This window comes from Ascaphus truei, unplaced genomic scaffold (assembly GCF_040206685.1).
Source record: "Ascaphus truei isolate aAscTru1 unplaced genomic scaffold, aAscTru1.hap1 HAP1_SCAFFOLD_1377, whole genome shotgun sequence".
In the NCBI taxonomy this organism is placed as follows: Eukaryota; Metazoa; Chordata; class Amphibia; order Anura; family Ascaphidae; genus Ascaphus; species Ascaphus truei.
In genome coordinates this window covers 75,109-90,232 of record NW_027454256.1, presented here as the reverse complement: position 1 = coordinate 90,232, position 15,124 = coordinate 75,109, and the positions used below count along the sequence as shown (strand labels likewise).

Sequence of the window (15,124 nt, the reverse complement as noted above, 5' to 3'; positions counted from 1 at the left end):
GTCAGGAATGACAATGAGGAATGTCCAATTAATGTCTTCATTTTTTATTTAATTTTAATTAATGTCAATAAATTATTTATATAATTTTCTGGGTGTGTGTCTCTGTCCTGGGTGTGTCTCTGTCTGGGTGTGTGTGTGTTTGTGTCTCTCTCTCTCCCCCTCCCTGTCATCCTCTCCATACTTGTCACCTCTCCTCTCTCTCCACCTCCCTGTCACTTCTCCCTCTCTCTCCCTCCCTCCCTCCCTGTCACCTCCCCTCCCTCCCTCCCTGTCACCTCCCCTCCCTCCCTGTCACCTCCCCTCCCTCCCTGTCACCTCCCTCCCTCTCTCCCTGTCACCTCTCTCCCTTTCACCCCTCTCCCTCCCTGTCACCTCTCCCTCCCTCCCTGTCGCCTCTCTCCCTCTCTCTCTCTCTCCCTCCCTCCCTGTCACCTCTCTCTCTCCCTCCCTGTCACCTCCCTCCCTGTCATCTCCCTCCCTGTCACCCTCTCTCCCTCCCTCCCTGTCACCTCTCGCACCCCCTCCCTCCGTCAGCTCCCTCCCTCCCCCCCTCCCTGTCACCTCCCTACCTGCCTCCCCCCTTTCACCTCCCTCCCTCCCTGTCACCTCTATCTCTCCCTCCCTCCCAGTCACCTCTATCTCTCCCCTCCCTCCCAGTCACCTCTATCTCTCCCTCCCTCCCAGTCACCTCTATCTCTCCCTCCCTCCCTGTCACCTCTATCTCTCCCTCCCTCCCTGTCACCTCTATCTCTCCCTCCCAGTCACTTCTATCTCTCCCTCCCTGTCGCCTCTCTCCCTCTCTCCCTCCCTCCCTGTCACCTCTCTCCCTCCCTCCCTGTCACCTCCCCCCTCCCTGTCACCTCCCTACCTGCCTCCCTCCCTTTTCACCTCCCTCCCTCCCAGTCACCTCTATCTCTTCCTCCCTCCCAGTCACCTCTCTCCCTCCCAGTCACCTCTCTCCCTCCCCAGTCACCTCCCTCCCTCCCAGTCACCTCCCTCCCCTCCCAGTCACCTCCCTCCCAGTCACCTCCCTTCCTCCCAGTCACCTCCCTCCCTCCCAGTCACCTCTATCTCTCCCTCCAGTCACCTCTATCTCTCCCTCCCAGTCACCTCTATCTCTCCCTCCCAGTCACCTCTATCTCTTCCTCCAGTCACCTCTATCTCTCCCTCCCTCCAGTCACCTCTATCTCCTTCGCTTTCCCAGTCACCTCTCTCCCTCCCTCCCTCCATCCAGTCACCTCTCTCCCTCCCTCCCAGTCAATTTATTAAATATTTGAAAAATTGTGCTAATTATTCTGCTCCATACAAAATGTTCCTAATATTTCACTATACTGAGATAGATCCCTTAATTTCCCAGCGTTCTCGTGTGGTAACGGGGGAAGGGAGCAGCGCTGATTGAGACGACCCTAGGGAGCGATTCATGGTATGTTTATCAATTTAAACTTTTTACATCCTCATAACCTTTTATAAAACACAGAACAAATGCAAAGAAAGCTGCAGAATGGCCGGTGTGGGGATCAAACCCACGGCCGCGGCATTATTATCCCCACAACTGCGCTATCCAGCAAGCAAGCAACTGTATGTAGGGAAGGGGGAGAGAGGCACAGTGAGGGGAGGGGGGGAGAGAGGCACAGTGAGGGGAGGGGGGGGAGAGAGGCACAGTGAGGGGAGGGGGGGGAGAGAGGCACAGTGAGGGGGGAGAGAGAGGCACAGTGAGGGGGGGGAGGGAGAGGCACAGTGAGGGGAGGGCCGGAGAGAGGCACAGTGAGGGGAGAGGAGAGAGAGCACAGTGAGGAGAAGGGAGAGAAGCACAGTGAGGGGAGTGGGGAGAGAGGCACAGTGAGGGGAGAGAGGCACAGTGAGGGAGTGGGGGGAGAGAGGCACAGTTGAGGGGAGGGGGGGAGCGAGGCACAGTGAGGGGACGGGGGACAGAGGCACAGTGAGGGGAGGAGGGGAGAGAGGCACAGTGAGGGGAGGGGGGAGAGAGGCACAGTGAGGTGGGGAGAGAGGCACAGTGAGGGGGAGGGGCGGAGAGAGGCACAGTGAGGAGAAGGGAGAGAAGCACAGTGAGGGGAGGGGGGAGAGGCACAGTGAGGGGAGAGAGGCACAGTGAGGGGAGGGGGGGAGAGGCACAGTGAGGGGAAGGGAGAGAGGCACAGTGAGGGGAAGGGGAGAGAGGCACAGTGAGGGGAGGGGGAGAGGCACAGTGAGGGGAGAGAGGCACAGTGAGGGGAGGGAGAGAGGCACAGTGAGGGGAGGGGGAGAGGCACAGTGAGGGGAGAGAGGCACATTTAGGGGAGGGAGAGAGGCACAGTGAGGGGAGGGGGAGAGTGAGGAAAGGGGGGAGAGGCACAGTGAGGGAATGGGGAGAGAGAGGCACAGTGAGGGGAGGGGGGAGGAATGCACAATGAGGAGGGGGAGAGGCACAGTGAGGGGAGGGGAGGGGAAAGAGGCACAGTGAGGGGAGGGGGAGAAGCACGGGGAGGGGAGAGGCACAGGGAGAGGGGAGCGAGGCACGGAGAGGGGTAGAGAGGCACAGTGAGGGGTAGAGAGGCACAGTGAAAGGAGGGGAGAGTGAGGAAAGGGGGGAGAGGCACAGTGAGGGGAGGGGCAGAGAGGCACAGTGAGGGATGGAGGAGAGAGAGAGGCTCAGTGAGGGAAGGGAGGAGAGAGGCACAGTGAGGGGAGGGGAGGAGAGTTGCACATTGAGGGAAGGAGGAGAGAGGCACAGTGAGGGAAGGAGGAAAGGCACAGTGAGGTGAGGGGGGGAGAGGCACAGTGAGGGGGGGAGAGGCACAGTGAGGGGAGGGGGGTGAGAGGCACAGTGAGGGGGAGGGGGTGAAGGGAGGGAGGAGAGAGGCACAGTGAGGGAAGGGAGGAGAGAGGCACAGTGAGGGGGGGATAGAGGCACAGTGAGGGGGGGATAGAGGCACAGTGAGGGGGGGATAGAGGCACAGTGAGGGGGGGATAGAGGCACAGTGAGGGGGGGATAGAGGCACAGTCAGGGGGGGATAGAGGCACAGTCAGGGGGGGATAGAGGCACAGTCAGGGGAGGGGGTGAGAGGCACAGTGAGGGGAGGGAGGAGAGAGGCACAGTGAGGGGAGGGGGAGAGAGGCGCAGCAAGGGGAGGGGGAGAGGCACAGTGAGGGGAGTGGGGGAAGGGGGTATAGAAGCAGTGAGGGGAGGGGGAGAGAGGCGCAGTGAGGGGAGGGGGAAGAGGTGCGCAGTGAGGGGAGGGGGAAAAAGAGGCACAGTGAGGGGAGGGGGAGAGGGACGGGAGAGGCACAGTGAGGGGACGGGGGGAGGCACAGTGAGGGGAGGGGGAGAGGCACAGTGAGGCGAGCGGGAGAGGCACAGTGATGGGAGAGAGAGGCACAGTGATGGGGAGAGAGAGGCAGGCACAGTGATGGGGAGAGAGAGGCACAGTGAGGGGGAGAGAGAGGCACAGTAAGGGAGAGAAGAAATGATTAAGGCTGTTCCTATAGTGCCGTCGATGGCGACACGACGGGTGACGACGCCGTCGCCACCGGCAAAAGTTATGTTTCGCCGGGCGGCGGCAGTGCGGGATTCCGGCAATTTGATTTGTTCAAGTGACGTGACGTGACGGCCCTTGAAAAATCTAATTTTGCCGGCTACCAGTTTCCGCAACGGCGACGTCGCTTTGTCGCCGTAGCGGGCACTATAAGTGCACGCGGCGGCAATGCTTCTGTTTTCGGGCGACGTCGCCAGTACTATATGCGCGGCCTAAGAATGTAGATTAAATATTTGAAAAATTGTGCTTATGATGGGCTTTATTTTCCTGTTATTTTCCCTGTGCTAATTATTCTGCTCCATACAAAATGTTCCTAATATTTCACTATACTGAGATAAATCCCTTAATTTCCCAGCGTTCTCGTGTGGTAACGGGGGAAGGGAGCAGCGCTGATTGAGACGACTCTAGGGAGCGATTCATGGTATGTTTATCAATTTAAACTTTTACATCCTCGTAACCTTTTATAAAACACAGAACAAATGCAAAGAAAGCTGCAGAATGGCCGGTGTGGGGATCAAACCCACGGCCGCGGCATTATTATCCCCACAACTGCGCTATCCAGCAAGCAAGCAACTGTATGTAGCAAGCGAGTCAGCGCAGGAGCTGCGGGAAAGTATTTTACTCATCACTTAGGCTGCGGCCACGCTAGCGCTGAGCGTGCTGACCGCGCTGTGCTTGCCGAGTTCAGTTTTCACCCAGGCTTTTAAAAAAAGAGACTTTGAAGCGCGCTCAACTTGCCCGCAGCACTCCCCGCGTGAGCTTGCGAAATAGCCAGGACACCCGGCGCTCCTGCTTGGGGAGCTGGTGACGTCACTGCTCTGCTCATACACACACACACAAACGCACACGCACACACACACACAAGCACACACAAACGCACACGCACACACACACATATATATATATATATATATATATATACAGTGTTCGACAATCCTATACATTTACACGCCCGGGGCGGGTGGATTTAACCCCTGGGCGAGTAAATATTGGCCCAAGCAGCACACGTGTTTATTTTTTTAAATTTCCCTGCTCGCGCTGAAATTTTCCCGCTCTAGCTGCCTGAAACAAACAAAAAAAAAAAAACTCCCCCTACCTGACTGCTGATTGGCGCGCGCTCCCAGGCTTTGTGGGCGCGCGGCCAGGCTCTATATGAGCCGGCCCCCAACGAATGGCCATTTTTTCTGGCCGGAGATCTGTTGGAGAGTACGAGCGTAAGTACTCTCCAATCCTCCATCCCCTCTGCTCCTTCCCTGCCTCCTGCAGTTCCCCCTTTCTCCCCCCAACCCCCGATACCCGCGCGTGGCTGGATATGGTAGCGTGGGTGTTCCCCCTTCTCTCCCCGGCCCCCGCTTACCCCGGCTTCCCGCGCCGGGCAGAGGTGTCCCCCCCCTTCTCCCCCCCCCCCCCCCCCCCCCCGGCTTCCCCCGATCCTTGGGTGATGGTAGTGGGTGTTCCCCGGCTTCCCGCGATACCCGCGGCGGGGCTGGTGATGGTAGTGGGGATGTTCCCCGCGATACCCTTGGGGGGCGGGTGATGGTAGTGGGGGGCTTCCCCACTTACCCCGGCTTCCCGCGATACCCTTGGGGGGCGAGTGATGGTAGTGGGGGTGTTCCACGCTTACCCCGGCTTCCCGCGCCGCTTCGCCTGATCCCTGCGCGGGGCTGGAGATGGTAGCGGGGGTTTTCCCCCCTTACCTACTTTGTCTCCGCTTCTCCACTGTCCCGTGGCTGTCCGCGCAGGGCGGGAGATGGTCGCGGGGGGGGGGGGGGGGAGCGAGCGGGTCAGTGGTGGTGCTCGGTCGTGCGGCCTTTCCTCTTCTACCCCCTGTCGTGTGTGTGTGTGTGTGTGTGTGTGTGTGTGTGTGTGTGTGTGTGCGTGTGCATGCATGGGAGAGTGTGTGTATGTGTGTGCATGCATGCATGGGAGAGTGTGTGTGTGTCACCCCAGTCAGTCACCCCAGTCAGTCACCCCGTCACGGAGGTTATTTGGACTGGGGCGCTCCCTAAATTTTGTGGCTTAAAAAGTTGTTGTAACGCCTTACTCTGTTAAAAAATGATAAAATATAAAATATGATTTTGGTGTTTGTGGTGCAAAAGGGTGTGTAGAAAAACATATACTGGCCCTTTTAGTTGATTTTGTGGTTGCTGCTTGACCTTGGAGAAGGGAATCCCGTGTCCTTCTCAGCGTGGCAGTAGTGGTGTGAAGATGGTCAGCGCGAACCTCGTGGACCTCACGGATATAGTGGATCCGGATGCAGTATTAAGACAAGAAAAAAAGAATAAAACACGATATTAGTGTATCATGTCCACATTGGGGGATTGGGGGGAAAAAAAGGGGAGGGGGGGAGTGGGAAGGGGGAGTAGGGGGGTGGGGTAGGAGTGGACGGTGGTGGGATGGATGGTGGGTTCCCACTAACTAATCACAGAATACATAGAATATATGGATCCAGTGACTCACACGGGCTTGTGTGGTGTCTCTCCCTCAACGCTGACTGGTGTGGGTAAATACAGACTCATATACTGGAGTCTCAGATATACATTAAACTCACACGGCCTGATGTGAGTCCTTGCCCTCAGAGGGTAATGTCCTGTATGGATGGTGTCCTGTTGTTTCAGCAGAGTTGTCCCCCGATGGGTGTGGTGTGTGAGTGTCTCCTCTCCCCGTATCCCAAATGACCAAAAAGCAATGTGCAAACCAAAAGTCAAAATTAATTAAAAGGTCTTTAATGGGTTAAGAGTGAAGACATGTGCATACACTATGCATACATGTTGTGGTGCTTAAAAGGTATAAAACAATATATGACGCGATAACACAATGAACTAAACAGTATGTGATGTACTGAAGCAAACACAAAAAAGGACGGTTATATCTCTTTATAGGAGCTACCTTTGGAAGCCCCTAATGTCAGGGATAGTGATATGTGCCTGTACATATAAATAATGGGTTAGATAAGCATATATTAAAATTAGATAAGCATATATTAAAATAAATCAATACATTATAAAAACTACATTTTAAAAAATACTTAGAGATGATCATTGTATTTGTCCTTAGAAGCATTTTAAGTTTAATAAAAAACGGTGGAAATTGGAATTTGATTGGGGTATTTGTGTGATTTGGAATCTTTTAGTTCCTCCGTGTGCAGTATTTTTAAAACCATTCTCTGTTGGTTAAAATCTTTACATATGTAATACAATAGTGCCACCATGTGGCTGGATGTGAAAATTACCTCAACACTGTCATAACCTAATGGTAAAAGTTAAGCAATCTTGGTAGTGTGGCACACATCCCTTTAAAGTAACTTAAAAATGTGCCAGAGTGTATTACAGCAAAAAATATATTTATGTGACAAAAGTTATAACGAATTACATATGTGACGGAAAAAATATAATATTATTATTATCAAGATGGTTAAAAAACCTTACTGTTTATAGCCACTACATCTGACATAAGGGTAGAACAACCTAGACACCCAAAATCTTGGTTTCCTCATTCAGCTATCTAAAATGTACCACTCAATATCTCCGTGTTAGTTAAAAGATATTTTATTTGTAATACAATGCTGCCACCAAGTGGCCGCATATCGAAATTGCTATTTCAAACCCCTAATATTATCTCTACCACACTGGATAGTGCGGTATTCAGTTAAGTGTAGAGTCATTGTTTAAAATATATTTCAAAAGTATATTCCAGCGGATGATGAGAGTATATCAAATATGCATGAGCATGGGTTTACACAGACATTTGATATTAGAAAAATACTTGTATAGGTGATTTCGACGCGGAGCTCTCATGTGGTGAAAAAGTTCAAAATGTTCAAAACGTATAGTCCAGATTCTTCATAACTCCTTTCTAACTTCAATTCATGTTGCAGAGGTTGTCGCGATAGTATGTATCATTTCTGGTCCTCAAGGGTTGGTTCGAGGTAGATTCATATTTGGGACGTGCGCCCTATTGGAGATTGGAGAGGAAGTGGATCAGTGTGTGTTAAAACAAAGAGGTAGATGTAAATGAAATTTAATAAAATAAAATAGTAGATGTTATAGAATAGTAGATGTTTATAAAATATTAAAAAATAAAAGTTGTTTAAAAATGGGGGATTTGGAGCAGATTGATGGGTGTTCAGAGAAAGGCTGCAATGTCTATCTCTACATTGAGGCCTTTGGGTACCAGGCTTTTCAATTTGTAGATCCAAAACGTTTCTTTTCTTGATAGAGATGTCAGTCTGTCGCCTCCCCTCCAATGTGGGGGGACTACTTCAATGCCCCTAAATTCAAGGCCCGACGGATCTCCTTGGTGATGTAGTGCGAAATACTTAGAGACACTATGTGTCATTAGTTTCCGTCTGATATTCCCTAGGTGTTCCAAAATACGCACCCGCAGGGGTCGACTGGTGCGCCCTACATATTAGAGTCCACAGGGGCAGTTTAAAAGGTAGACTACGAATTCTGATTTGCAATTAATGAAGCTGCCGGTTTTGAACTGTTCTCCTGTTGTATTAGAGCTGAACTGAATTTTTTCCTTACTTCCCTGTTTGCATGCTTTGCATGTATTACATCTATGGAAACCTTTGGCTGTTTGTAGCCAGTTTGAGTCCTGGCCTGTTGTTCTATTCTCCATTCTAAAGAGGCTTGGTGCTAACTTTCTTTTGATGTTATCTGCCCTTTTATAGATGACTTTCGGTTTTTCTGGGAGGTACTCTTTCAGGGTGGGGTCTCCCTGTAGGAGATGCCAGTGTTTATTCAGGATCTGTTGTATGCTTCCTGCATCCTGACTAAACTGTGTTAAGAAAGCGATGCTGAACTCTTCTTTGGGCTTAGGTGGATTAGTTTTAAGGATTTCACTACGTTTGAGCTCCCCTACTTCTCTTATTGCTATATCCATCTTATCGTTATCATAGTTTTTAGCAATGAAACGCTTCTTAAGAATATTGGATTGTTCCCTATAAATATGGTCATCGCTACAGTTTCTCCTAATTCGACGAAACTGTCCTGGGGGTATGTTCTTTAACCATTTTTTGTGGTGGCAGCTAGTGTTAAGTAGGTAGTTGTTACAGTCCACTTTTTTGAAGAAAGTTTTAGTCTTTAGTTTGGTGTCTTCTATGTAAATAGTAAGGTCTAAGAAGTCTACCGTGTTATTTCCTATGCAAGTTGTAAAAGCCAAGTTCCTCTCATTAGTATTAATATAGTTTAAGAAATGGTTCAAGTTTTCACTACTACCTTTCCAGATGAAAAACACATCATCGATGTATCTTCGCCACAGCACGAGATCCGCACCAAATTCATGCTCTGACCAGATGGTATCGGTCTCCCAATTGTCCATGAACAGATTGGCATAACTTGGTGCGAATTTCGTACCCATCGCTGTGCCACATTTTTGTAGGAAATATGTTCCATCAAATTTAAAAAGGTTATGCTTCAGAATAAAATTGATACTTTCTAAAATGAAGCGTCTTTGTTCTATTTTAACAGTTGGGTCTTTTGTTAATGTCCTATTGATGGCTTCAATTCCATCGTCGTGTTTTATGGATGTGTATAATGAAGTTACATCACAAGTGCACATTTTGTAGTCATCTTGCCAAATTACCTGTTCTAATACATTAAGAATTTGCGTGGTATCTCTTAGATAGGACCGCATCTCCGCAACATATGGTTGTAGAAAACCATCTATATATTCCGATAGTCGCGACGTGAGTGAGCCTATCCCAGAGATGATGGGTCTCCCTGGTGGTGCTTTAATATCCTTATGTATTTTGGGTAAAAAATAAAATATCGGCATAACTGGGAATTTTATATTTAAATAGTCGTATTCTTTTTCATTTAGGACTCCTGTTGTACTGCCTTTGTCTAGTAGGGTGAGGAATTCTATACAGAATTCTTTATGCGGATTCGTCTTAAGACGTGCATAGGTGATGTCGTCAGATAATATCCTCTCTGCTTCTCCCTTATAATATTCAGTGTCCATAATGACAACCCCCCCCCCCCCTTTGTCTGCTTGTTTGAATATGATATCCTTATCTTTCTCTAAGTTTTGCAAAGCGATTTTCTCTTTTAGTGTTAAATTGTTCTTCGTTATCTTTGTCGTACCTGAGGTCAGTTTGTCAAAGTCTTCCTGGATTTTTTGGTGGAACACTTCTAGATTATGGCCTTTTGCCCAGCTAGGATAGAATTTGGACTTGTTTTTAAGATTTGAATGTTTAAAATCACTCTCTATGTTTATGTTCATATCATTACTTACTATCTCCCTAGTTTGTGCGTCTTTGGAAAGAATTTTTTTTTTAAACGTAAGCTGTCTGATGTATTTGTGTGCGTCTATATACAGATTAAAACTATTCGCCTTAGCAACTGGCGCGAAATTCAGCCCCTTTTTTATAAGCTTACATTCATCTATGTTGAGTTCTTTTTTACTTAGATTAAATATATTGTTTACATCGCTGCTCTTTTCCTGTGTCCTTCTTCCTCCCCGCTTTCCTCGTGTGGTCTTTTTCTGAGTTTTGTGTTTGGTGTTTCTATTTCTTTCGGTTCTTCTACCACTAGAGTGCTATTCTGGGTGGCTATTGGTGGTGGTTTTGCTACTTGGGCCTGTTCTAAAAAATGACCTGTATGTGGTCTGGGTGATCGTTGTTCTCTCACGTGACCTTGCTCCTTATCATGTCTTTCTCTGTATGTTTGCCTCTGTTCCCTGTAAGGTGATTTGCGTTCCCGTCTTGGGCTCTGGTCCCTATATTGTTTGTGGGGTGACCGGTAGTGTCTCCTTTGGCTTTCTTCTCTCTCATAGCGTCTCTCTCTGTATTCCCGATTTGACCCATAGTGTTTGTAAGGTGATCTGTGGTCCCTATCTCTGCTCCTTTCTTTCTCATACCTGTTATCACGGCGTTCAAGTGGTGATCTAGTTCTGTAGTTATATGTTGTTGGCTTAGCAGTGTGATACCTTTCGTGATACTCTTTTGCTTTAGAATAGTATTTATTGTCCTGCCAATGTTCTTCTCTGTCTCTATCATTTTTCTTTGCCTCGTCCCTTTTGTGGCTTCCTGTGTCTTCAATAGTGTGCGTTTTAGTTTCTTTATTCTCTCTAGGGGTTTCTAGGACACCCGCCTCCTGCCTTCTTGGTGGAATTTGTCTAGCCTCTTTATTAAATGATACATTCTTATTGTTTTCATATTTGGGATAGTTCTTATGCCTCTCTGGATTCGTTGGATAGCTTAATGTGTTGGATCTTGAATTCTGGTTTTTATTACTATCTTCTCTACTCCTATATTCGAACATTTTCCTATCCCTTGGGGTGCTAGGTGGGACTAGTGAGACCCGTTGCCATTTGGGGTTTGACCCCACTACATAATCTTCCTCGTCTCGTCTGAATTTTTTGTTCTTTGACTCTATCAGGTTTTTTTCTATGGCGTCTATTTCATCCGCTAGTTTTCTGTCCCTACTTATGAAGGTGGGATTATCTATAGAGGTTTCTAATCTTTTCTGAATTAGTGTGACTTCTCGGTCAATTTCTATTAGTGTCTTTGTATGGTGTTTAATGATAAGTTTCATTAAAGTGAATGAACAGGCATCCATAGCTTCCTCCCATTGTACATTGTATTCTACATCTGCTAATTCAAAGGATGATTTTTTATCAAACCGTAAACCCCTAGGAATACGTTTGATGTCAATGTATTTTTCTAGGTAGACTTTGTCCCAGACCTTTTTGGTCTCCTTCTTAAGTAAATTCTCTAGTTTATCGAATTCATTATTTATTGTTTCTAAGTCTCCCATTTCCGCTGACTCAATTTCTCTCATTTTGTTCTCTATGTTGTTACTGCACCGACACACTTTATTCGAGCAAATACCCAGTATGTACCTGGCAGATACCTGGAATGCGCCGCTCCTCACCTCTGACAAGCCCCGTTGCATTTGCCTTCCCAGCCTGGGTTCATGCCTGGCTGATGGGCGGCTGATCTGTTAAATGATAATGATTAGGATTTAATAGGCTGCAATGCTTCGCGTGTCTACCAGATGGCATAAATTCATGAATTGTAATGCAGTATATATATATATATACTGTGCAGTATTGCAGCCAGCGGGAATAAAATGCTTCAATCCCTGCTTGGAAAATACCTCAATGCACTCGGGCAGAAAACAGTCACAAACCTCAATACACCCGGGTATACCCGAATTCGTGGGACTAGCCGAGCTCGAATAAAGTGTGTCGCCAGTGTACTTCTAAAAATTCTTTTTGTGAAAACACTCTCCTTGATTTCGACCATATCTTCTATCTCTATGGTTGCTACTTCCATGTTGAGATTTCTAATGTGGGGTGCTGCCACCAGGATGGGATTAGAGAAGTCTGGAGGTTATTTGGACTGGGGCGCTCCCTAAATTTTGTGGCTTAAAAAGTTGTTGTAACGCCTTACTCTGTTAAAAAATGATAAAATTTAAAATATGATTTTGGTGTTTGTGATGCAAAAGGGTGTGTAGAAAAACATATACTGGCCCTTTTAGTTGATTTTGTGGTTGCTGCTTGACCTTGGAGAAGGGAATCCCGTGTCCTTCTCAGCGTGGCAGTAGTGGTGTGAAGATGGTCAGCGCGAACCTCGTGGACCTCACGGATATAGTGGATCCGGATGCAGTATTAAGACAAGAATAAAAGAATAAAACACGATATTAGTGTATCATGTCCACATTGGGGGATTGGGGGGAAAAAAAGGGGAGGGGGGGAGTGGGAAGGGGGAGTAGGGGGGTGGGGTAGGAGTGGACGGTGGTGGGATGGATGGTGGGTTCCCACTAACTAATCACAGAATACATAGAATATATGGATCCAGTGACTCACACGGGCTTGTGTGGTGTCTCTCCCTCAACGCTGACTGGTGTGGGTAAATACAGACTCATATACTGGAGTCTCAGATATACATTAAACTCACACGGCCTGATGTGAGTCCTTGCCCTCAGAGGGTAATGTCCTGTATGGATGGTGTCCTGTTGTTTCAGCAGAGTTGTCCCCCGATGGGTGTGGTGTGTGAGTGTCTCCTCTCCCCGTATCCCAAATGACCAAAAAGCAATGTGCAAACCAAAAGTCAAAATGAATTAAAAGGTCTTTAATGGGTTAACAGTGAAGACATGTGCATACACTATGCATACATGTTGTGGTGCTTAAAAGGTATAAAACAATATATGACACGATAACACAACGAACTAAACAGTATGTGATGTACTGAAGCAAACACAAAAAAGGACTCTCACACTAAACGAATATACAAAATCACTTGCCCAGCATCATCCGCTCAGAGCACTCCTGCACGATCTCCTCCTCCGTTTTTTGCTCCAACTGGCGCGACCGGCAGCGGAACCGGAAAGGGGGATCTGAACCGGATGTCCTGCAGTGTGCTGGGTCCCTCTGTCAATGAGCTCCGGCAGGGAACTACGCGTTTCGCAATAAGCTTCGTCAGGTTCCTGCCGGATGCTCATTGTGTGCTGCATTTATAGGTGCCCCCATTAGTTTAATTGGAGAAACACCTGGATTAGGGGCATGGTTTAAATTTAGACGGTTATATCTCTTTATAGGAGCTACCTTTGGAAGCCCCTAATGTCAGGGATAGTGATATGTGCCTGTACATATAAATAATGGGTTAGATAAGCATATATTAAAATTAGATAAGCATATATTAAAATAAATCAATACATTATAAAAACTACATTTTAAAAAATACTTAGAGATGATCATTGTATTTGTCCTTAGAAGCATTTTAAGTTTAATAAAAAACGGTGGAAATTGGAATTTGATTGGGGTATTTGTGTGATTTGGAATCTTTTAGTTCCTCCGTGTGCAGTATTTTTAAAACCATTCTCTGTTGGTTAAAATCTTTACATATGTAATACAATAGTGCCACCATGTGGCTGGATGTGAAAATTACCTCAACACTGTCATAACCTAATGGTAAAAGTTAAGCAATCTTGGTAGTGTGGCACACATCCCTTTAAAGTAACTTAAAAATGTGCCAGAGTGTATTACAGCAAAAAATATATTTATGTGACAAAAGTTATAACGAATTACATATTTGACGGAAAAAATATAATATTATTATTATCAAGATGGTTAAAAAACCTTACTGTTTATAGCCACTACATCTGACATAAGGGTAGAACAACCTAGACACCCAAAATCTTGGTTTCCTCATTCAGCTATCTAAAATGTACCACTCAATATCTCCGTGTTAGTTAAAAGATATTTCAAATGCTGCCACCAAGTGGCCGCATATCGAAATTGCTACTTCAAAACCCTAATATTATCTCTACCACACTGGATAGTGCGGTATTCAGTTAAGTGTAGAGTCATTGTTTAAAATATATTGCAAAAGTATATTCCAGCGGATGACGAGAGTATATCAAATATGCATGAGCATGGGTTTACACAGACATTTGATATTAGAAAAATACTTGTATAGGTGATTTCGACGCGGAGCTCTCATGTGGTGAAAAAGTTCAAAATGTTCAAAACGTATAGTCCAGATTCTTCATAACTCCTTTCTAACTTCAATTCATGTTGCAGAGGTTGTCGCGATAGTATGGATCATTTCTGGTCCTCAAGGGTTGGTTCGAGGTAGATTCATATTTGGGACGTGCGCCCTATTGGAGATTGGAGAGGAAGTGGATCAGTGTGTGTTAAAACAAAGAGGTAGATGTAAATGAAATTTAACAAAATAAAATAAAATAGTAGATGTTATAGAATAGTAGATGTTTATAAAATATTAAAAAATAATAGTTGTTTAAAAATTGTTTAAAAATGGGGGATTTGGAGCAGATTGATGGGTGTTCAGAGAAAGGCTGCAATGTCTATCTCTACATTGAGGCCTGTGGGTACCAGGCTTTTCAATTTGTAGATCCAAAACGTTTCTTTTCTTGATAGAGATGTCAGTCTGTCGCCTCCCCTCCAATGTGGGGGGACTACTTCAATGCCCCTAAATTCAAGGCCCGACGGATCTCCTTGGTGATGTAGTGCGAAATGCTTAGAGACACTATGTGTCATTAGTTTCCGTCTGATATTCCCTTATATTCCCATATATTCGTTTAGTGTGAGAGTCCTTTTTTGTGTTTGCTTCAGTACATCACATTGTGTTATCGTGTCATATATTGTTTTATACCTTTTAAGCACCACAACATGTATGCATAGTGTATGCACATGTCTTCACTGTTAACCCATTAAAGACCTTTTAATTCATTTTGACTTTTGGTTTGCACATTGCTTTTTGGTCATTTGGGATACGGGGAGAGGAGACACTCACACACCACACCCATCGGGGGACAACTCTGCTGAAACAACAGGACACCATCCATACAGGACATTACCCTCTGAGGGCAAGGACTCACATCAGGCCGTGTGAGTTTAATGTATATCTGAGACTCCAGTATATGAGTCTGTATTTACCCACACCAGTCAGCGTTGAGGGAGAGACACCACACAAGCCCGTGTGAGTCACTGGATCCATATATTCTATGTATTCTGTGATTAGTTAGTGGGAACCCACCATCCATCCCACCACCGTCCACTCCTACCCCACCCCCCTACTCCCCCTTCCCACTCCCCCCTCCCCTTTTTTTCCCCCCAAT

General features: G+C 46.7%; 1 protein-coding gene across 2 annotated transcripts in view; it reads left to right on the top strand.

The window, feature by feature from the left end:
* Window positions 1-1,255: 1,255 nt before the first annotated feature.
* LOC142475778 (uncharacterized) overlaps window positions 1,256-15,124 on the top strand; it is a 36,723-nt gene continuing 22,854 nt past the window's right edge. The window contains exons 1-2 of one of the 2 annotated variants that reach the window (XM_075581501.1): window positions 1,256-1,423; window positions 3,889-3,954. The gene's annotated coding sequence lies outside the window, so the exon portion shown is untranslated. The remainder of the gene's footprint in view (window positions 1,424-3,888; window positions 3,955-15,124) is intronic. The other variant, XM_075581503.1, reaches the window with a different exon arrangement.